The 24307-nt window shown below is 38.0% G+C and overlaps 1 protein-coding gene across 13 annotated transcripts in view; it reads left to right on the top strand.

Moving 5' to 3' along the window:
• Positions 1 to 24307, top strand: part of INPP4A (inositol polyphosphate-4-phosphatase type I A) — a 124619-nt gene that overhangs the window by 52499 nt on the left and 47813 nt on the right. For 7 of the 13 annotated variants that reach the window (XM_030469538.1, XM_030469547.1, XM_030469581.1 and 4 more), the window contains exon 3: positions 23243 to 23305. The gene's annotated coding sequence lies outside the window, so the exon portion shown is untranslated. Of the gene's footprint in view, positions 1 to 23242; positions 23321 to 24307 lie in introns of all 13 variants that reach the window. The other 6 variants (XM_030469555.1, XM_030469563.1, XM_030469524.1 and 3 more) reach the window with 1 other exon arrangement.

Below are 24307 nucleotides of genomic sequence, written 5' to 3'. Positions count from 1 at the left end.
AGGAATAATAAAGTGCTGACAAGATCCTGTGGTCTGGTATTAGTGGCATACTTACTGTATGTTTTGTAGTGTGGGTAATTCATTAGAGGTTTTATGTTATCTTCAGATATGTTGTCAACAGGAACTCAAGCTGTGGCACATGTGCTGGTTATGGCCTAAACTGAAGGTGGTATGAAGCAGTTGCCAATCAAATGAGCCTTCTGATAGAGGCAGGAGGTTTAGCTGGCCTGGAAATAAGGGGCAGCAAGAGGTGAAATGTGATGCTTATGGTCAAGAAGGTCATCATGCACAGAAGTTGAGGGGGAACACTTATTTTCCCCACCTCTGATGTAGTGTCCTCAGTGCCCTTTTGCACAGCTCAGCAAAGAATGAATGTTGGATTGGACCCAGTGGTGAACAGTAATGACTTCTCAGATGTTATTCACCAGCTGCTGCTGTGGGAGAACTAGGTCATTTGTAAGACCAAGAAGACAGACAGCAAATGCACCTTCTCATGCAGCACTGCTTTTCTTGTATCAGATGTGTTTCCTAGTACAGACTGAGGATCAATTATGGAAAAGTCTAGAGAGGTATGCTACAACAGTTGTACCTACTGGGAGATAATGGAGTGCTTCAGGGACTCGTGTAATTTTTTCCTTTCACCATCTTTAACTTTTCAGTGAAGAGTAACTTGGGAAGGAGGCATGCACTTCCAGATCTTTCTGGATCCCAAGAAGGCAGGGATGAAGTTGCCAGCGGCAAATAAACTTTGCCAGACCCCGTGGCTAGCTGTACTGTGACTTAAAAGGAGTTGCAGTAATACTAGCCATTCATATCAACTTTCTTCTATTAATCATTGTCTGCATTGGAAAAAATATGCCTGGGGCAAGCCTGCATCTCCATCTAGTTCAGTGCTGCTGCTTCATGAAGAAATTAAAAAAGAATTGTCATTCTTCCCCAAGACAGTTATGTCTTCTGCCCTGTGAAGTCTTTCTCTACACTTTCAAAGAAATCCATAGCAACAGAGATAAAAACCCCAGCATTTGGGGCTCCCCTGCAGGGACAGCAGATCATCCTAATTGTTTTTCGCATATGGCCCAGGCTGTGCCATCAACTCTGTACAGGCAGATCCCACTGCTCATTTGAAGCTTTGTCTTGGATTAGGTCTGGAGAGAAAAAAGGAAAAAAAGCAAACAGAATGCCACCCACTTGTTTATTTGCTTGCTTGGTATTGTGGTGTGTATTTTCTTTTAACTGAATTGGATTTAGTGGCTACTTCATTGAGAGTCAAACTCAGTGCTGCATGCATGAAGCTCCACGTAGCTTTTTTGACTGGGGCTCCTGAATGTGTGTGTACAAGGCAGAGTTATCTGGAGTGGCACCCTTTTTAAGTAAGAGTCCCTGCTTTCATTTCTGCCAGTTCTCTGGGTCACATCTCCAGAAAATGTGCCCTGCTGAAGCACATAGTATAGGTATTGGTGGTGTGTAAGTGGTATAGATGACAAACAAACTGTGACTGACAGACTGACTGACAGACTGACTAAAGGAGAGGCAATTATTATTAACACAGCAAGCTGCTTTATGATTGTTGTTGTTGACTGTTGTTGTTTACTGCAAGTATACTATCTGCTTTTACAGATTGTTTTTTAACAAAAACCAACATTTACTAATTTGTTCCTTCCCCTCTTGCTTTTTCTTTTTTGCTGGTTTGTAAAGGAAAGTAGAATATAGGGCAAGCCATGTGTGAATGTGTGGCTGTGTTAAATATGCAGCAGTTCTTATTTCTTAGGCTGTCATGTTCATCATCCTCTTGTTAGTGCTAGATTGATGGTGTGGATGATGCTGGACTGGTAGGGATAATTGCTGTAGCTACATGTGCAGTTATTGCTGCATAATGTGAGGCATTTGGCCTTTTAGTGATGTTCTATATCCCACTAGGGGTCTTTCTGACTCTGATGATTCTAGTTTGCAGAGTTAACCAGGACTTGGAAGCAAAGGCAGAGATGAAGGACTGAGTTTGAATAATAATCTTCAATGAAGGCATGATCAGATTGAGTGGAGCCTGAATGCAGGGAGAGGGATAGAAAGAAAGATAAGAAGACATGATGTTACATAACTAATGAGAATAGCTGTGTCAGGCACAGAGCCAGGGAGAAGCATCCAGCAGAATTTCAGGTGCTTTAAGTGCCTGGAACACTTAAACCCTCTCACAGTGATCTCTGAGTTATTACTTTGTTGCTTTACTATGATGAGTTCTTTTTTTTACAGGTACGTAATGTATGTTGTGTTCTGCCCAAGCACAAATATAAATTAAGGGTTTTCTGGAATTAAGTGCTATTCTTTCATCGAAGCATTTAAAAGTTTGTAACATTATCTTATCCAAGCTTACATTCAATTCAGTAGCATAATAATTTTACTCCTGTGTTTGTATTTTAATTATAAAGCTGATATAGTGTTTAAATTACAAAATGTCAGGTACCTATTTATTAATAATCTCAGCATTATCCTTGGGAGATACATAGATGAACTGCTACAGAATCATGATGAGGATTTTGGACTAATTGTTTCACTTATATTGAAGGTTAACAGTTGATCCAAGCCATCTAAACCAACCCTGAAAATCATCTCCCTACCGTACTACTTTCATTCTTGGAAACTTTACATATGGCAGATTTCTGCCTACCAGTGGTATTTTCCATATAGACAGAAAGATAAGATAGAAAGTGACTGTGCTTGAGTACCAGGACTTCATATATCAAAGGGTTGGGAGTGTGCAGCACAAACACTTGCCAACTCTCTGTATGGTCTGTGTGGAATACAGTGTCTTGAAGTAATAAAGGACAAAATAAGGTGATAAGTGGGCCTCAGACTGGGACATTGCTGGCATGCTAGTCTCTGCAGCATAAATAGCAGAAAAGATTACTATTTATTTTCAGGTTTTGTTTAATTTTTTTATAATGTTTGGAAGGGCATGGCAGATGAGCTTTAAATACCTGAGGTCAGATTTTCAAATAATTGTCATTAATCTGAACTCAGACACCTCAGTAAAAATCCTTTGTAGCCACTGAGCACCTGCAGCCCTTGCTGGATCAAGAGCAGTTGTCAGTGATCAGAAGTCAAATCAATCTGAAAAGTCTACATCAGGAGAAATCTTAACTTTTCTGCTCATTTTAGTAGGAGTGAAGCTTATAGTTACACAGTGCTCACATGCTGTCCCTAACCTGAGTTGTCTTGCAGAACCAGAGCTAAGTGAAATCCCCCATAAATGTTAATTTAGGCAGAGCCCAAGTAGAAGTTTTACCCATGATATTCAAAAGGAATCTTAACTGGCTGTCTCTTTTGAGCATTGTGTGACATGTACAGACAGCTACAAACCTACTTCTAAAGCATCAGGATGCAGAGCTCACACTTCTGCTGGTTGAAGAATCTCAATAAGCAGGTGTCCTGAAATGCAGGACCATTTTTCCTGAAGAAGGCAGCATACACAAATATGACCTTCTAACAAGATGATTGCTTTCAGCTCAAGTCATAGAAAGGTTAATTTGCATCAAAAAAAGGAGCTTAAAATTGCAGATGAAGGGCTTCTTCTGTGTGCTTCTAAGGTGTGTTTTTCAAATTTTTGTATGTGGCAAGATGGTAGAAATGCAGAAGTACTAAATAAGGGAAAAAAATAGTTTTTAAATCCTATCAAATTTTTCTTTAACTGTATAACCTGTTTACACTTTTAAACAGCCTCTAAATTTTATCAAGATAAAAATGCCTCAGCACAAAAGCTTTTCCAGATGCAGCATGCTTGGGTGAGCCATTGAATCGGAAAGTCTACCTGAACATATAAGAAATCGTGTTTGAAGGGTGGAAATTTAAGGTACTTTACAGCTCTTACAGAGGCTTGTGTTAACACAGATCCCAGAAACATCTCAGATTCACAGTGAGATTTCTCATGTTAAGTTAAAGAAGGGCCCTGTCTGTATCTTGCTGTATATCATCTGATTTTGGTGTCTCAGGAGCTTTCAGGAAGTCTTGGGTATTTTACTCATAATTTCACATATCTTTTTTTAATCTGAGAAGCATCCAGTTTTTGCATCTCTTATATTTTAAAAGCAAACAGACATTCTGGCTTGCAGAGTAAATTTTTATGTTGCTGTATTGTGAATTCCCAAACTGGGAAATTCTTAAGAATACCTTTTTTAATGTGTAGTTAAAATATAGATCCATTACTAAGATTTTTTAAAAATGGTTTTATTACTTGGTACTATTGAATATTATATGTATCTCCAAGGAAATAGAAAATGTGATCTAGGCAACTTCAGGTGTGTTCATTTGACCTTAATAACCTTAGATATTTTTTTTAAGGAATTAATAATTAAAGACATGGGAGTTGAGTGGAAGGAGGTTGAAACATGATCTATTTTGCTAAGGTAGGTCATGTCAGACTGACCTAGTATCTTTTTAAATACAAAAGTAGGTTTTCTAGAAAAAGAAAAAATATGCTAGGTCTGATCTCTCTCGATTCTATGGAACCATTTAGCATGATGCTTCATCAAAATTTCTGTTTGTGGTGGAAGAACATGAAGTTAGTATAAGAACTGTAAACTCACATAAAGAACTGGTGCAAAGGAAGACAACAGGAGGTAGATATGTAAGATGAATTTTTCTTTGGTAGATGACTTGCTTCATTTTCTTGAGGATTTATTATTGTTATTATTTTATGTCAGGTTGTATTGAAAGCAGAAACTTGGCTGATGAGAGGAGGGCATTATTTTTCTCATACACAATTTTAGCAGGGATAACTATATAATGAATTCTACAGTTAGGTAGTACTAAAGGGTTAGAATTCAACACAGCAACGTGTCAGGCCACACACACTGGCAGGAATTCACTTACTGATTTTAACCTTGGTGTCAAAATTAGCAGTCTGGGCTCTTACATAATCAGTGGAAAGAGACAGATTTTTAATTAGGCATCCATCTCTCTCCCTGTTTTGAGAGACAGTGTGCCTTTCTCTCTTGACTGCTGACAGAGTGTAGGGCACCTGACTGGTGTCTGTGCAGAGCACCTGAAATTGGATGGTGCTACATCCTCAGCTTAGGAAGTACTGCAACAGCTTTTGCTATGAATGGGGAGTTCAGCAATGGAAGACTTTGAAAGTGAAAAGCCAAGGTGAGGGTAAGTGGGTTCAAGTTTGTCTGTCAATTTGACACTGTCATGAAAATGATGGATGGAATACAGGGAAGTGTCAGGAGAGGTATTTTCAATTGAGAGGCACTCAGCTGGGTGCTTCTGGGCTGGGACCCGGGCTGGAATAAGTGTGCAACACTTCTTGCAGTATCCAAGAAACTTCAGCTCATTGTGAAACAGATGAAGAGAAAAGCTTCAGGGATGACCAAAGGAAGAGGAGTCTGAAATAGCTGTGTTGGATATGTCAAGAAGACTAGGAAAATTCCTGCAGCTATGCTGCTGGAGTGTTGAGGAACGTTGGAATGTGGCTGATATCAACTAGGTGATAGCTAACAGAATGTCTCTAGTCCATCAGAGGACTACTGAAAGTCTCAATATAACAGAGTTATTGCAGGAAATCTATGATACAGAAACAGAAATGTCCAGATATATGATATCAAGAGGTTATGTGAACTGAATATATGAGGCTTCTTAGTGTTTGGACTTTGTGTATGGATATAATATGTAGCCAACATAGAAAGTACTAATCCCATAATAAATGGTGGTAGTAGGAGAATGCTTGAAGTATGTTTAAGGAAGAGCTTAAAGATTTATGAAGGACAATGATTGTTTGGATTTTTTGGATTTAGGCTGTTTGGCAGTGGAGCTTTTTAATCACTCCTGTACATTGTGGTACTTGCTGTTTACTGTATTGCCCTGCAGGTTCCCTGCACTGCACAGGGAAAGCTGTCTGATAAATCAGGCATCAAGTGAACTGGTAGGGCTGGAGGAAGGGATGATAAGTTTAGCCTGTGACAAAGATACATTTAGAAGGAGATTTCTGGGCAGCAGACTCATGACCAGTGAGAGAAAAGCTTTCTCTGAAGTGAAAATTGTGGTTGAGAATCCCTGATGTGCATGCAGTGACAGATGATGGGTGCAGTACTTACAGTGGCAGCCCTTGCCCCAGATATCTCCTTAGTTTGAGAAATGCTTAACTTGTAACTGTAGGGTGGTGAAGAACTGCCCTTTGCCTGGCTGCTGGTTTGTCCCAACACCAGATTTGAAAAGGAGCTGAATTCTTTGAGTAAGGGTGAGTAAAGTGCTTCCTGCTCTGTTGCAAATCCTGAGTTGCTTTAAGTGGCTTTAACAGCTATTAGACACTGATCAGGTCATTCTTCGGTAGAATTATCTGTAAAATAACAGGAGGAAAACACCACGCCAAGAAAGATTTTTAATGTAAAAAATGTACTTCTGGCAACACTATGTTTAGTTCTCAAGAACGTGTTTACTAATACATTCTTATCCTGTGTTTCTGAGGCTTTTAAGTGCCTAATAGAATACCAGGAGAGAATAGTGTGGCTTTTCTTTTTTTTGTCTTTCCTTTTTTTCTGCTTCTTAATTAATTATTACATAGTAGAACTAAGTTGTTATTGTTCTGTGGTAAAAACAATTGTGTGATGATCTCACAGTCCTAACTTGGAAATTTGCCACAGTAAAGAAAACCCACTGTTTATGGACTGAATTGTCAACAGTTTGGAAGGGAGATGTTCTGTTGAGAACACAGTGCTTTGAATGACAGTCCAAGAGGATGGATGACAAGGAGGGTGGACTGAGAAGACAAGACTGAAGAAGTGTATGAGGGCTTTGTCAGGTTTATTGTTAGAGTCATGGTCAACTCTATTAGATTTAGAATCTATCCTAGTTTAGGTTTGGCCTGTTTTCTGTACTCTGAATTTTATTTCGAACCCAAACATGTTTTTCTGTTTAGTAAACTGGGATTTTAATTTGAAAATCTGTCCAAGCATCTTCCTGAGAAACAACACTTGGAGCATCTCATAAAATGCCAAAAAAATCTGGAAGAACATCACTTGAAGAGGTTTCTGGAAGACAAAAGATAGGCAGGTTTGAGATACTTCTGCCTTTAAGATTCAGAAAAAAGGCACCTCACACTCCTGTTGAGGAAGAAAAAGAAATGGAGGATTTTTTTAGCAAGGTTTTCTTTCCATCCCAACTCTTTTTTGGGGGAAAGATGGATTAAATAAGTGCAAATGATGAAGCAAACAATCATATTATCAGGTTTGGATTTGTTCCCTAGTCTGCCCAAGTACTGTTGTAAATCATTATTAAACATGAGAAGTTGGAATGCAAAATTAATTCTGTTTCATAGTCTCTTTAGATAGCTGCTTAAAAGTCAGAAAGAAGGTTCTTATACCTTTCTACTTCATTCTAACTTAAACTATTTTGCTTAACTTACACCGTTCAGTCAAATGTATCCCATCCAAAGAGTATACACTTTACTTAACCTTTTCATAGGTTAAGGTGTTTAGTCAAGATAAACACTGTCCTCATGGTTTGTTCACACAGATTCTTAAAAAATAATAAGAAATTAATATTTTTGTATAATTAAATAGGGTCTATATAACCTCTATCTCTGCTGAACTGTATACAGTACAAGAGAGAAGGATGTTTCAACTTATTTGTATTTTTTTTGCATGATACTTTTAATAGTATCTTTTCTGATAGATCATATGGTATAAAACCTAAAAATAAAATATGCCATGGTATTTTTTGGGCTTGTATGCAGGCATGACAGAATATTAATTTCTTTTTCAAGTGTGTTTTATGCTAATTTTGCTGTGGAACAAAAACCTAGTCATTTGGGAATATTTCTATTCAAGATTGTTCTGTAATTTCCATATTAAAAAAAAAAAAAAAAAAAAAAAAAGAATCCTTGTGCAGCTCCTGATAGACTTTAACCCCAGAAATACTTAGAGTACAGAGATGAATTATTCTAAAAGGTATATTGTGGCCCAGGCCCTTGTGAAAATTTACTCTACTTGAAAATATATAAAAAATAGACTGTCTAGAATTGTACTTTACTGTTGACTTTTTACTCAAGTTGACATGAGCAAACAAAGCTGTATACACCAGGCTATTTTTAGTGGAACATTTAAAAATTAATCTGGTGTTTCTGAAAAGAGGTTGTGCATGTTCATATTGGCAACTGTCCTTTAGGCAAAGCTGCTGTGATTTGTGATAAGGTGATTTTTGGAGTTGATCCAGGCAGCTGTCAAATACTCATTGACATTCAAAGTGAAGGTGCAGAGAAAAATGGTTGTGTAGAACAAAATCCACCCATGTAAATATACAGGTTTGATAATAGTGTCCTGGAGTTTCTGCTGCTTTAGTTGAGGGCTTCATTCCATAAACTTGGAGATTTCCACCTTGGGGTCTGACTTTTTTTTATTATTCTTCTGTCATTCTCATCTTTGTTAATTCCGTAAGGGAGCCAGGCTCCATTTAATAGATGTATCTGTTAATACAGGCAGATGCCTCAGTCTTCAGTGAAGGTTGTTGGCACTAGGCGAGCTTTAAAAGCCAAACCCATTTAGAAGTCTGACTTCAGAAGCTAAACATATTTGAGTTAAGGCAGATGCTGTGATTTTTATGGGGGATGGAGGCGGGGAAAGCAGCCACTGTGAACTCCCTTCTGTTGGTTGTTTTCTTTTTTAAAGGTTGTCATTGTGCTAATTTCCCCATTTAGAGAAGGGGGATTTTATTCTCTAGCTAAACTGCCACAGAAACTAAAGGTAACACTCCTAAGGTATTTTCAGCACCTTTATTCCTTAAGTAATTGTGATTCCCTGTATTCTTTTTCTTTTGGTGCATGAGCCCTTGCTAATAACACTGATTTTGCTATGAAGAAAATCAATAGCCTTTAGGAAAGAAAAACAAAACCACAAACACCTTCCCTACAGAAACAATGTCACTGCATTAGGAAAGAAGACTGATAAAACCAAGCTGAAAGTGTGTCAGATCAGTGATTTGAATGTCATGGTAATAATCTGTTGGTAATGGGAAGAGAGAAAAGATGATAAGCAATCAGAATATGATAAGCATTCAGAATGTGTCTCAGTACCATATTCTGCAGCAAAAGCCAATTCTTGATGTAATCCTCCTTGTATGCACTGTTACTGGGAGAGGAGTTTCTTGATTTCTAATTACATATATCTATGTATAGTATAGTTTAGCTTCATTCCCTGGGTTTTGTTTGTTTGTTTTTTTATTTTAGCAGAAAAGTTATGTGCATGTTCACATGCCAATCTATGAAGGTCTAGGCTTGGCACAGAGTTGCAGTTATTTATCAATATATGTGATTCTCATGTTTCCACTGTTAGTGATAAAAATGTTAGTGCTGCTTTTGATTGTTATTGACTTACAGCTCATAGGATATATAAATAGGTACTAAGTAAAAGGAGGAAATTAGAGTTTTGAGGTATTTTTAATCTCTTGAACAAATGTTCTTAGTTAATTGATGCACTCTCAAACAGATGAGTTCTTAGCTAGTTCAAGGGTGAGTTCTGTAACAGAATGCTAAATGGCTGTTGAAGAGAAATTGTGAAAAGATGGGATATTTGTTCACATTTTAGACATATGTAGCGCTTAATAGCTTGTACGTTAGCATTTTGATTCTGAATTTCAACCTGTAATATCTTCTATTTTTTTCCCCTTGATATTTCTCTATGAATCAGCTTTTAAATCCATAAAACATAACAGGAAGAAAGGCCTTTTTCTATTTTGCACTCATAAGCAGGACAAATCGGCTTTGTTTTTTATGATGCTCACTGGTACCTTTTAACACACAAACAATGGGTTATATGTGTTTACACATTTGCTTTGATGGGTTAAGTAACAGTAAAAAAGTAAAATAACCCTGCCACACCATCTTACATTTCTTTGAGAAGAAAAGTTGGGAAAGCAGTGCTTTCTGATAGTATCTGATGTGGAAGGAAGAAAAACAGAAAGAAAAAGTTCCTGAGGATTTATCTTTCAAGAAGGAAGTTGGAAGCAAAAGTGGTTATGGATGCTTATGGGCAAAACAAACATCCAGAGCACTGGGAACGTCTGGTCTCAAGTGGCTGTATTTTACTATATATGTTTGTTGATACTTATTCACCTTTATGGAGAAATGCACTTGGTAACTGAGAGCTTCAATGTCTTGCTCTGCCGTGAAGGGGAGAGGCAAGCACAGACACAAAAAAAGGTCTCACTGTTTTTCTTCAAGTCATAAAGCAGCTTGTGGCTTTCCCAGTGCAGCTCCAGATGACTGGACTCTTCTGAGTCTTGTTTGAAAATTCTCTATTTTCCCATTCCCCAGGAGCACCAATAAGTACCAGCAAGTACTTGGCATCCATTACAAAACATCTTTTATTAGATTAGACAAAATCATTACACTAACTAGGAGCCTCACAGCATGGGAAAGGCTCCTTCTATGACCAGCTGCATCTGTCACTAGAGAGATGGCACTGGCGTATTGTAACTTAGTATTTTGCTTTTGAAATCATATAATGCAAAAGGAGTAAGATACCTTCTGTCCTAAAGTTAGTTTCCATATCCGTGCTCAAAAAGGAAAACGTGAACATTAATTCTGGAAAGGTTGCGGATGCAAAAGGTGCCTGAAAAACAGACATGGCTTTCCCAGAACTGAAAAATTCTTAATATATTTTAGATAATTAACATCTGTGGTCTGATTTTTAATCTTGGCAGATTGAAGGGTCCTTTTATAATGTGAGTGAACACATTAAGAAAATCCATTTGGACAAATGCTTGCAAAGTCTATTCTCACTTATACAGGAGTGACCTGGGGGATGTCACTAGGGAGGAGATGATAATATATTTTAACATGCTGTTTGGATGCCACCGTTTTCCACTTCCAGGTAATATAATTTTATCTACAGTTGCAAAAGGCAGATAAAGGCAGTTTCATGACATTTGCTTTTACTCCAGCTTAACTGCAAGCAAAACTGGCCATTTGTGTAGTGGTCGTATATTTAAAAAGTAAATATTAATAAATATATTAACGTGTGAATCTTCTTCCTGACTGCACAATCAAACTTCTACACCTTCTCATCCTCTGAAAACATCCATTTGTAAGACTGGAGTTTACAGTACCAGTCATTTAAATGAGCTGAATACCTGTGGGGCTGAGGTCATATGAAACCTCGTAGTACAGAAGTGCAGAGTACAGTATTTTTTATTTTTCACAGTCTTTGTTGTGAACTGAGGTATTCATATACCTGAGGTATTCTAGAACTCAGATAATTTCATAGACAAGATAAAGATGTGATTTGGTAGCCTGCTGTGTGCGGAGTTCTCCTTAAAATCTGAGCCTGTAATACCACGGATCCATCCTTTGGATACTAAGACACAGAGCTGTTGAGAATGGAAGGGCTAACAAAGTGCTTCCTCAATTTTTACAGTCCATAATTATTATTATTAATTATTCTTTAAGTAATAATAATTATTATGTTGTTTTGTTTATGAGGAAAAATTGGCCTATGCTTGTCTGCACCACAAGTTGCAAAGCAGCCAACTTTTAGATGAATCAAAGGGCTTATTTAAGGGAAAGCATTCAGTTAGGGAACAGGATTAATGATGAGTAGGTAAGTAATTAGGTAATTAAGAAAACAATGAAAAATTGATTGCTCTTAACGACTTACTGAGCAATGAAGTGTGCCCTTAATGACATCATTAGTAAAAGGTGTGCCCCAAAGAGGAAAAGGTTTTGGGGGGAAAGAGAAACAGGCTTTTAAGAGATGAAATACCCAGGGATGAAGTTTTAGGAAAAGGCAACAGATTTGCAATTTTGCCCTCCAAAATGCTCCAGCAGACTGGAGAACTTCTTTCTTCATCTTTTTTCATCATCTTTGCTTGTTTGTTTTTGGTTTTTGTTTTTGGGGTTTTTTTAACCCATAAATCACTGTCAGGCTCTTGTTTTATGGTTGCAGGCACTCCATTCTGGAATCAGATCTGTCATCTCTCTGTACTAGCAGCAGCTTTGCACCATTTAATTTTTTTTTTCTTGTTCCTGCTACTCAAAAGTGGCTGTAATCCTTGAAGATGTAAAAAGTGTGATAGAGAAATAGCAAACAGTGGCAGCCATTTCATAGCCAGCTTGTAATAGTCATTTACTGGCTCAAGAGACATTTTTTTCAATTTATTGGCAGGTGTTCACCACATGAATGCTAACTAATACCACTGTTTCTGCATCATCCTTTAGTAGCCTGAATTTCTATAGGGACTTGACTCTTTTGTTGCTTCACTATTACAAGATCTTCAGGACTTGGGTCCTGTTTGTCTCCTGCATTTCAACCAGTGGTCCCTGACTTCAACCCCCATAGGTAATGCCAGACTCTGATGTTTCTTTAACTGGCTTTTATTTGGTTTAGCAAATAGTTTTTTGCTTTTTCTGTTTTGATTAGCTTTTTCTTACTTCATAAGGAGCTGTTTGCCCTGCAGGGTTTCAGTTACAGTTTTATATTGGTTTTTTGGTTGAAAAAAATTACTTTTTTTTTTTTTCTTAGTTGTATAAATAAGTTATTAATAGATTTTCCCTCTTCAGAGCTGGAAAATGCCCAGAAAGGCTGTTGCTCACACTTTTTGAATACAAATTTACTTCTCAATTAAGACCAAACACGGAGAAATTTAGAATTTTAGGTGAAAAGTTAGTGTAGTTCTGAGCAGATGGAAACAATGAAAAAAAAAAAAAAAAAGTCCTGACAGTCATAGATGTTTGGTTCCCATAATGTTCAAGTCAGTGGTTTTGAACTGTTCATGAACTATGCAAATAAGTTTGTGGGAAGTGACTGAGAAAAGCAAGCCTACGACCATAGCTTTAAATTAGCTTGTACCAAAGGGCTCTTCTGGAAAATTTTCAGGGAGTTTTCAAATCAGAAAAGATTAAGAGCTCCTGATGTAAGAGTTTGATAATGTCCTGCTTAATTTTGTCATAGTTCTAGCTTGGTTCACTTTAAACAGTTAAAAAGCTTAGGTTTGTGAGATTTACTGGTTTGAAATAGTTACTTGACAAAGATGAATTCCACAGATGTCTGTGATTCACAGTGATGTCATTGTGAGCAGACAATTATTTTATGTTTTCAGTGGTAGCAAATAGATTGTGCATAGATGTTATCCTAGATCATAAACTGTCCTGACAATGTTATGTCTAGCTCTCATTCTTGCATCTTTAGTCTATAAAAACTCTCTAAAAGAAGCTGTAGAGATGAGATCTGCTTGACATTAAAAACTGAAAACAGTGAAATTAGTGCTCCCAACTCTTCAAAAATTTCTTGCCTAGAAGATGAAGATGAAAACAGCTTCTGCTGGTACAAGTAAACAATAAAAAATTAGCACTTCCAAATTCCATATCTGGGCTGTTACACTCAAAATCTTTTTATGGGCAAAGATAAAACACGTTGTATCCAAAGGTAAGAAGTTGTTATTATAAATTAAGTCTTTACAGTCTAATCCAGGAATGATTACTCAATAAGATCTAATAATTACAGGAAAAGAAAGAATGCTTCAATACAGGGGGAAGTCTCAAGGAATAACAATACAGTAAAAATCACTGAACACATGAAGTATCTACATCTTTATCCTGGTGTAATGCTCACCCTTCCCCTGCTTTTCTGAATCCCAGAGTGGTTTCATTCTGGTGATGGGGATGTGGAGGCATTTCAGCAGTTGTCAGCATCTCAGATTCTTCAGATGCTGACAGGAGGAATATGGTATTTGTGGTAATAGTTTCTTCTTCATTTTAGGATCCACTTGGTGTAATTTTTCTTTTCTTTTAAACTTGACTCTTTCTTCATTTGTCTACAGCTCCATGTTACACCCAAAATTACTGTATGTGATAGCTTATATACATGTTAATGCTTATAAACTGGAGTATAGGTTGGTTTCATATAAATGTTAGGATGAATTTTTTCACTGTTAGGGTGACAGGGTGCTGGAACAGGCTGCCCAGGGAGGCTGTGGAGTCTCCTTCCCTGGAACATTCAAAGCCCACCTGGATGTGTTCCTGTGTGACCTGCTGTAGGTGACCCTGCTCTGGCAGGGGGGTTGGACTTGATGATCTTTCAAGGTCCCTTCCAACCCCTAACTAACTTTCTATGATTCTATGAATCTATGATGTTAGATACTATTTCTTTGTTCTACTGTTTACCCTTACAAACAGCTTTGGCCTGCCTCGGTTCTGCAGGTCTTTAAGTTACCATGGCTGAGCTGTCTGTAGCCTCAGTATCTTCAAGTATCAAATCTGTACCCTGTCTCTTTTTATGGCATGCATGTACTCCTTGTGCCTGTTTTTCAAGGCTTCTGCTGCCATACCAGGCCTGTGTTTTTCTAAACTACATCATTGTGTTAAGAGTTTTAAAATGATGATGGTACCAAACAAAAGTAAAGAAAAAAAAAAAAATTAGCCATAGACATCCAGCTTGAAAAACTGTTGTTACAACTAAACCAAGTTTAAATGGAGACAAAAAACAAAGTTGCAGACAGGTCAAGAAAAGTTCAGAGAAAGCAGGCTTGAAAATATAAGGCCTGAGGGTTTGCTTGTGTCCAGTAATTAGTGATGGCAATATGGTGTTACAGGGCTGCAGGGTAACATGGCTGCAAGGGTCAAGGATGAACTCTAGTAACACATTATCTGTCATGTTACCACCAATATTACATAGGGAGATCTGGGTGTGTTGCTCAACTCAGAAAGTTCCTAGTGTGCTTGTCAGCTGAATCTGGAAGGGCAAACCATGAAATGTCTCTGAAAATAGCAGTAGTTACACTGCTTTTCTCAGTTTCCAGTTCTGGCTGCTCTCAGGAGAGGGCTTCAGACTTGATAAACCTTTTGCTCTGACCCAGTCTTCATATTCAGCTTTTGGTCCCAGCCTTTTGCCTCTCTAGCAGAGACAGCAGATACAGGAATTTGTGCCCACACTGAGATGTAGTTCAGTATCCTAGTTTAACCTATTGCTGAAAGTGTCTTTGATGAGATGGGCTGAAACACAAGTTAATGAACACCTGTTCTCATCTGGGCTAAAAGATCAAGACAGGTGGCTTTGGGCAGAAACATCATCTCTATGCCTTGCCTTGGAGATTTGACTGCTGAGGTAGGCAGCATGCTCATGAATTTGTAAGAAGGTGTTGAGGGAGGCACCAGGAGCTAGCAGGATAAGTTTACCTTCAGCATGCAAAAATTTGGCGTCAAATCTACTGGTTGTGAGAGCAAGATAGTCAGGAACTTTAAGACTGAAAAGTAGTTTGGGATGCATCCTTCACATTTTTGGGCTTTTCTGTATCCATGCAAAATTTGCTTTTTAAAAAAGTGAGTTTCAGATAAAGTTGGTCTGTAGTTACACACTATTTTTATAAGGCATGTTAATGGTTGGAGAATTGACAAAACTCTGACATTTAAGCCCATATTTTTGAGCATTGAGTGCTGCAAGGAACTCAGCTCTAATATTTATCCTAAGTCCTTGTATAGCATTTATATCTTTTTGCGGCGTTGCTACCATCCCTGTTCCACTGGTTTTTTAATAAACTTTGAAGCCCACAATGTTATGTCATGTTCTAAAGACTGATCAGTACTGGTTGCTGGAAACAAATGAGCAGATTGTGGTTAAAATTATTTGAAAAATATTTTTAAGAGACCTGGGCTCTAGAAATTTGAAATCTCTGGCCAAGGCCTATAGCAGTCTTATTTTGCTTTGAATTTTGGACTGAAATGTTGATTACATTTGGTCTCTTGGTGGATGAGAGTAGAACAAAATAATGTTATCGTAGCAGAATGCAGTGTTGCACAACACATGCTGCAGCTCTACCAGTACTTGCTATTGTCTCTGTCTGAACAAACCACTTTAATCTCTAGTAAGTTGGAGTCAGGAGACATGAACTAAGTGAGTCCCCAGAACATTTATTGTCTGTGAGTGTTCATATGTTTCCTCATTTTATATATTGAACTGATCAGAGTAGTAGAAATACCATCAGTCACTCTTTCCAAATTTGATTTTATCTTTGCTGTTTCTGTCCTAAAGATAGCAGCATAATATCCACTACATGACATTGATTTTCTGCAATAGCTCCTTTGTTCAATCACACCTTGACAAAAAATAGTGTTTCAATAAGGCTGGTAGTCAAAACTTGGAATCCTCATGGGAATTTTCAGGAGATAATTCTTGAAATATAATATCCTAAAAGAAAGCTGATTGTACATTGGAGAATGATTTACAATCAAATTCATAGAAATATTTCAGTGATACTAAGTTTAATTTCCTCTTATAAGGTCACCTCAAAGACATGCAAGCCACTTATAGTCTATTTTTTTAGTAGGTCACATACTTATTCCAGTTTTGTGTTACTGATCTAGGCCTTTTAATTCAGCAACCGTATATGTCAAGTTTCAATATACTCCAGATATTTTTCTGGTGTTTTTAAAAAATGATCCATGGCTGTCAATATGTGCTTGTAATCTTACCCACACTCTGCTGCAAGTTGAGAATTCATTTAGTAAATTATATTGGAAGTGCTATTAGCAACAGTTCAAGTCATACTTGACATGAACTTTCCTTTTTGCAAATGTGTTGAAATGTACCTTCTCTTACAGTCCAGGTGCTGTTTATTTCATTTTAAAAGTACATAGGCAAATATGTTGGCCAGAAAATTTAGTTTATGTTCCTAGTAAAATTAAAGCTTTCTATGGACTATTTCACAGGGTCTTGCTTATGTTTTTCTATGCCTTATTTCTTACTTAAATTCTAAGCAGAGTTTTATATGCTAGTGATAATTCTCATCAGCACAGCCACTAAAATGAAATTATTTTTGTTGATGTTGATATGTGGAAATGTTGGTTTCTCTAAAGTTAGTGTGTATCCTTCCTTATGACCTGCAAGGAGCAGATGGTGATATTCTGAGACTTCTGAAATATTAATTTTTCTCTTTTTTTGGCAATGTTGGGAAATGAAATTGTGGCTTCCTTTACTGAAAGAGAGGTGTCTGCAGCAGTTCCTTGTCTATAGCAGAAAAGCTTGGGGAAATTTATGTATTTCAGACCCCTTGGTTTCATCCCCATCTTCCCCTTCTCATTGGCCTCCTTCAGAAGACAGCTTCTGCAGTGGCATGGTGAAGGGCAGGAAGGATGTGTGTGTGCACCTGTGGGAGGGAAGTGTGGGATGCAAGGACAGCACATCCACATCCACTGACCCAGAATGCAGGGTGAGAGGTTCCATTTAGTCGTCTCTGAGTCCCTTCTGGCTCCTTACTTGTGCTTGTGCTCCTGAATAGTTTTTTAACGTTTAAATGTTGTTGAGTATATAAAAGCTGCATCTTGGTCAAGACCCACACAGAAATATTTTTCTTTCTTCTTTTAGTGTTCATCTGGAGGCTAATAAGTGACAGATCATGAGCAATATATTTTGCTCCATTTAGATCTGAATCTACTACTTATTAAGAAGTAGCTCAGCAGTCCATCCCTCCTCAAACCTACTACCCCTACTCCCTTTTGCCTGTCATCTCACCTTGCATCTGCATTTGTCTGGCTGGTGGAGAAGCCTGTGTGAAAGTGTAGTTTCTCCTCACAAGCTGAGCAAGAAAGGAAACCAAATGTTGAATCTCTGACCCAGACCTGAGGAATCTGGACAAGGTTTTCTGGATGAGTTCGAGGTCTTTGACAGGGACAGAAAAGTGGTGTCTGCAATGCTGCCTAAATAGGTTTTCAAGGACAATGTTTTCAGAAACTGGCAAGACACTGAAGCAGCACAAATACCTCCGTTATATTTTACTGATCATACTGTTAACCCACAGGGTAGGACTGGCATGAAAAAGAATTCATTTCACTGGAACAGCTGGCCCTCTGAGGCATTGAAATGGCAGCAGTGGTGGGAAGCGTAGGCTGTTGTTGGTCTGTGTGGAATTGAATACTTATGCTGCCATACTGCCAGCCTCCCACCACTTGTTGTAAGACTCCAGAAAGGAATCCAGGAAAGAGCCTTGCAGTAAGCATCTTGGCCCACAACAACCCTCTCTCCCGTTGATTTAGAAAGATCAGTGTAAACAAACAAATAATTTTACTTTGCAGGAAGAAGAAATGCAAGCAGCACAACAGAATCAAGACATCTGAAAAAAAAAAAATTAAAAAAAAACTTAACGTTATTCCATTTGAAAAGACATCCAGTATCATGGCCATTAGGCACAGTGTTGGCATGCAAAGAAAAAAGATATATGGGTCAGAAATCCATGTACAAAATGCAGTTCAGGAGCACAAAACAAATGCTAATGGAGAAATATGCATCAGCACATATTAGTAGCATAACACTCCAGTTTTGCTATGCCGCCTGAATCCCAATGATAACCTTTGTGGAATATTACTCCCACATTAACATTTATTTTAAATTTTCTAAATACTCGACACTGTTTCATTTGCTGAGACAATTAGTCTTGTTGAAAACATGCATGTTAGAGAAAGAATTCATGCATTTCTGGTTTGTCCTCTATTGCTGCTCTGTATTTTTAACTTATGTAAACATCTTGAACAGTAAGCAGAGGAATCACAGCAAGTCAGAGCAATGCCATGTTACAATTAAGAGTGCTTGGCAGATTTTTCTGGTGCACCCATGACCTGGTGGAGCTTTCCTTCCATGTGGGAAAATCTATAGTGTGAGGAAAGTAAATGAATAGTTATTTTGTGACCGTGCAGCTCAGTCCCATTACATGGTGAAGCTGACTGTAGCCCTGTGGGATCAGAGCAGAATAAGAGATCTTTCAAACACATGGAGAACACTGCTAACTGCTAACAACACTGCTTGTTGTTTTGACCAGAACACACTGGCTTTAACTAGTGCTTCATTAGTCTGTGAAGTGGATGAATATTACTGCAGATAGATCAGATAGTTCCCTAGACTTCTTGTTGTAATACAAACTTGACCAAAACTCCTAATTACAGATCTAGTTCCAGTGCTTTTATCCTTCTGTGTCTTCTCTGGTTCCTCTCTCTCACTGCCTGTATGTTGGAGGATATTTTATTGCCATCCATCTGTAATCAACAGCAATGTGAAGTCTTTAGCAAATGTTAAGACTTGTCTAGTTCACCTTCACTTCAGGTCATAAACTGTTGGGTGTTTTGGTTTGTGTTTGGTTGGTTGGTTTGTTGGTTAGTTTTGTTTGGTTGGTTTGGGTTTTTTGTTGTTTGGTTGGTTGATTGGGTTTTTTTTTTGCTTTTTTGTGGTTTTGTTTGTTTGGGGTTTTGTATGGGTTTTTATTTGTTTGGTTTGGTTTTTGTTTTTTCTTATATTTATGCCTTTGTTCTCCTATTCCTTTCCTGCATCAGGAGGAACTCAGAGGGTTAAACTTTTTGTTTTTTCCAGTTAAAGCAATGCTGTTTGTGCATTGTGAACAGCATGGTTATGATGGAAGAAGGCTTTAGAATAGACAGGCTTTAGGAGGGCAACCAAAGGACCATCTAACTGGAAATGTGTTTCCAGTTCCAACTCTTCAACAGTAAATATGTCCCCTGTTCTCAAGGGCTTTGCCATGTCTGTATGGGTACTGAGTGAACTCCAGGGCATGAGAAGAAAAGTCATCCCATGCACAGGAAACATCACCACAAGGTATCCAGCACATTTCTTGTGGAGAGGGTAAATATTAATTTAGAGTAAAGACTATTTGCAAGCTCTTTCAATTTCTGCTGGAAAAACAAGAGAGGAGGCTGAGAGGGTTGGACTTGAAACTGCTCTGTAACAAGACTCGTAATTTTCCATGGCATTATGTTGTGCTCAACTTGATAAAAGCTGTTCTGAAAAGTGAAACAGAGCTGTGCTTTTTCATTTTTAGTTAGCAAACGTTTGTTACAAATGTTTGCTTCCCACTGTGGGTGTGCATCTTTTTGCACTCATAGAAGGAATACTGAAGAAATAGAAGTATTGTAATGACAAGTGAAATTAAAACAATATATCATTAAGTTCAGAAGAATGCTCATTGTATTTCAGTTGTGAATATAGACAGTCTCAATTTCCACAAAGACCTAAGTGGCCTAAATTGCAGATTTCTATTAAAAGTACACAAATATATCGAAGAGATAAAACTGGGTTTTTAGATTAATTGAGTTTGCTAAAGTTCCTAACAGGGAAGGATCAAGAAGAAAGTTTGCAACTTAAAAATTTATTATAAGAAAGTGGGAGAGGGTGGACAGAAAAGCAAAGAGAAAGAAAGCTACTTTCTGCTACTGAAAGAGCCTTTTCTGTAAATACCACTAAACGGTTGAATTTGAGGATTTCCATGCTGCAAAAATACATTCCACGCCACACAAGTATCTTGTGGTACGTTATTAATTGTCTTGGGGAAGACTTTTCTCCATTCTTGGTGAGGCCACCCACTTGATCAGTATCCTTAGGGCGGCTTCAGAGAGTGACAAGGGCAAATTTTGTTTTTTTTATCCTTTGTAATCAAGACTTGTCAATGGGAGAGGGGGATGCTGAACCAGCTTGAGAAAGAAACTTAGATTTCACGGGCAGACTTAGACAACTAGAGCCTCGTTGTGGACACAGTGGACTGGCACCTGCCAAGCATCTTCTTAGTGGGGCAATAATTTCATTTGGAGGCCAGGTGGAAGGCAACCATTATGGATGCTGGCAGCACTTTCTTTTGCCTTCCCAAGGGGCATGCTAAGTTGGATGTCCTTAATCAGAAGGTAAATAAAGGGGAGTGAAATTCTATTGCCATCCAGTGGATCTGCGTTAGTCATAGTCTGTGTTGCCACCCCCACAAGTTTCGCCAGAAGGTTTCTGACTCAAGTTGTCAAGCTCCTTGCTGAGTTTTCCTGTTGTGGTCTCTGTGAGTTTGGGGACATTTGTGAATACTCGGTGTTGGTCTTAGCAGACTTTAGTTGGGAGCTGCTGTCCTTGAGCTGCTGTTCTGCTCTTGGTCTGCCTCTGCAGCCCTTATTGATAAGGCTTGTCCAGACTTTTCACCTCACATCCTGAAGCAGCGTCAGTAACATTCTTTGCATCTTCTTTGAAACATCTATTTGAGATGGAATGCTGGAATTGCTGGAAGATTAGTCTTGAGACCATAGGAAACCTTTGTCCACTACCAAGATTTTCTATGGTTGGAGGTAAAAAGGTTAAAAAAAAAATAATCTATCTGGTAGGTATACTAGACATGGTACTCTTACATAGAAGGTAAAGTGGTCATAATTTAGCAGATTCTGGTATTTCGTCTTTTCCATTGTTTTGCCGTAATGTTACAGTTAATGAGATGTTAGTTGGAAACTTGGCCACAATGCAGATCCCCAATACTTCCACCTTGTGCAGGTCCACAATCCATTTCCACCTTTTCGATCACTCTTTGTACTGCTCAAAAATTTTCAATCAAAGTAAAAAGAACTGGGAAAATCCTGTTTCTTACAGTTGTGTAGTGAGTGTCAAAATGTAGATGTTGGGGTGAAAGGTTTGATCTCAGCAGACATGTTTGCTTCACAGGGCAATTTAGTTGGAGATTTTTATATATTTTTTTAAAAAGGGAACCGACCAAGTGCTTTGCCAAAATAGTGGTAGAGATTTGGACAATATTAGCTTGTATAACCTAATCATCAAGGGATGACTTTCGGGCCCAGGGATCTTGAGATCTTGGAAGCAGTCAGAATGAGCCTGAATGTCTGCAGATTTCAGGCACACAGGATGTGGTGTCATGCAGCTGAGTGGTATTTGTTTCAGCCAGGATTGAAGGTGGCAGGTTTGAAGTGGCATCTGATGAAGATCTTTTCTTTTGGTCATGTGCTTTTGTGCTAATAAAGCACCAAATTAATACTTACGGAAGGGAAGGGAGACTTGTTCAGAAGGTTTTCCTGCACAATGGAAATGACCATTCCTTGTATGGGATGTCAGCAACAGCTTTTCATGTTTATTTTGAAGCCAGAATTGAAAGTTGGGCTTGTAGCAAAACCTCATGAAGTGTAAAGCTGCATGTATTATCAGCATCTACTGCCTGAAATATTAGTCAGGGTGAAGGCTGTGTGTAGGCATTTGTGCCATCTTCAAGATGGGGTTTGCCTGGACATGAATCACATCAGCCTCTGGGATTGGTGGCTCCAGGAGCCTTTTGTACCATTTAAGTAAACTATCTGGTATGTAAATACTATCTTTAATTTGGTAGGTCATGGATTTCTATCAAAAACATCATCATAAAGTTGTAATGGTTGAAACTGTTGTAGTTCCAAAGAGTGGTGAGAGCACCTGTTGGTAAGATCTATCAGGCTATGAAGTGAATAAAAAGAACTCATCCCTGCCTGAGCTAACACAACTGTGGGAGGGATTTAATTTGCCCAGCTGCAGCATCAGGCCTAACCAAGTCATCTGAATTCTTTATATTCTCTATAATTAGAGAGAGGGGTGATTCATCCCACCTACCTTGGAAAATGGTGACTCATCCTCTAGAAGTGCCTGTGTCTCACTATTGACGGAGTGAGATACCTGCTTCCCATGCAGTTTAGGTGAGATAAAACAATTTCCATACGTGGTAACAGCTCATACCCATGTTCTTGAGATATCTTGGTTAATTGGTAGGGCTGGCGATCAAATAAAACAGCTCAGACTGGGCTTCATGTCTTTTATTGTAGGATGGCACACATGGGAGGTTTTAAAAGGTATTTCCCATTAGTCCAAATGTACTTGAATGAGATTGTACCACTAGAACATACAAACCTTCAGTTAACCTGTAGGAGATTTAAAAATAATTCAGTTTTCCTGTATTCTTATTGCTGGCAGTTCATAGAAGACTACATCACATAGTAATTTTACCCAATGGAGAACGAGCCCTACATCCTCAGCTTTTGAACTTCTTTGTTTTGACACTCTATCTTTTCTCCTGACAGTGAAAATTATAACTCTTCCAAACAGCAAAATTTTTGGAGTTTGATAAAAAAGTGAGTGTATTAACAAATGCTGTGTCATACTCAATGTATCATATGCATTCCTTTTTCTTAATAACACCAAGCCTTTCAGTATGTTTCCTACAGCTATTCCACCCACCCACAAAGTGCTGACCTAAAGTCAGTTCTTTTCAACATAAGCTTATTTCTTAGTGCTCTTACTCTGGCTGTTGCTATGGCTAGTGCTGGGTGAGGTCTGGCAGGGGATTGTAGTCTTTTTCTGTTTTCTAATGTGAGAGGTACTGATCAGAACAAAAACTTACAGTTTATCTGAGAATGGTAGCGGCCCATGTTTGTGATGTTTTATAAAAAGATTGATTACTTATGCTGACAATTTTGTTCCTTTTCTAGATGTGGACTTAACTGATGTTATGATATGTGAAGTCCTTCTGCACAGGAGAAAAAGAGCCCTCTGTAAGTCTGATTAGTGTAAGTAAATTAAAAATGTATCATTAGAAGAGAAATTAAAATTGTAATTTAAATTAATAGCTGACAATTTTCCAAGCCTTGGACAATTGTTATGCTCAATAATATATAAATAGAAATATTTTTTAAAAAAATTAAATACCTGACCCTATTTTAATTTCTTAAGGTTTGAGCTGCTTTAATGGTGTCAGCAACTGCAGATATTTTAGCTGAAAAATGGCTGAATTTTTAACCTAACTGTACCTATATGAACATGTTATCCTCTAGTAAGGTATTTATGGGATCAGGGAGAAGGGTGTATGGTATCCTGCCTAAATCTCTGCAAGTGCATTCTGTAGGTGTTCTGTTTCATTAGGCATTTGGGTTTAATGGACTTACAAACCATTAAACATCACACGAAATAAAGAACAAACCAAGGAAAACCAATTGCTAAAAGAAGGGACAAAACAGTAGAATGGAAGGACTCGGAAACTGGCAAATACTTTTGATGGAAGTTTTGTTTGAGCAAATCTTCAGACATTGGGTACTATTTGAGAAAGACTGGTGGTTCATAATTTAGTTAACCACTTCTACAAAACCAACTGGACAGCTTTAGATGACCCTGCTTTTGAGCAGGGGGTTGAATTAGATGAACTCCAGAGATTCCTTGCAACTTCAGATATTCTGTGTATCTGAATTAATTTGAAAACTATTTGCTTTAATTTTTGGCTGTCATGAATTATATTTGTGGATGGGACATTCAGAGCTCTCAATTTCTGCTTCCATTGAAGAATTTACTGTTTTTTTGTTTTTTTGTTTTGGAATTGTTTTATGACAAGGCTGAGGCAAATTACTAGTTCTGAGTAGCAACAGACCGGCCCATCTGGTAGATACAGCCCAAATTCCTTCCTCCTTAGAATGAGTTCTCCACTTAAAATCCCCACTCTAAAGCTCATATAGATTGCCAGGATTGTGTTCAATTCAGTTCCTGAGATGGTTAACTAGCATCTG

This window comes from Calypte anna, chromosome 1, assembly GCF_003957555.1.
Source record: "Calypte anna isolate BGI_N300 chromosome 1, bCalAnn1_v1.p, whole genome shotgun sequence".
NCBI lineage: Eukaryota > Metazoa > Chordata > Aves > Apodiformes > Trochilidae > Calypte > Calypte anna.
This window is presented reverse-complemented; position numbering and strand designations above follow the sequence as displayed.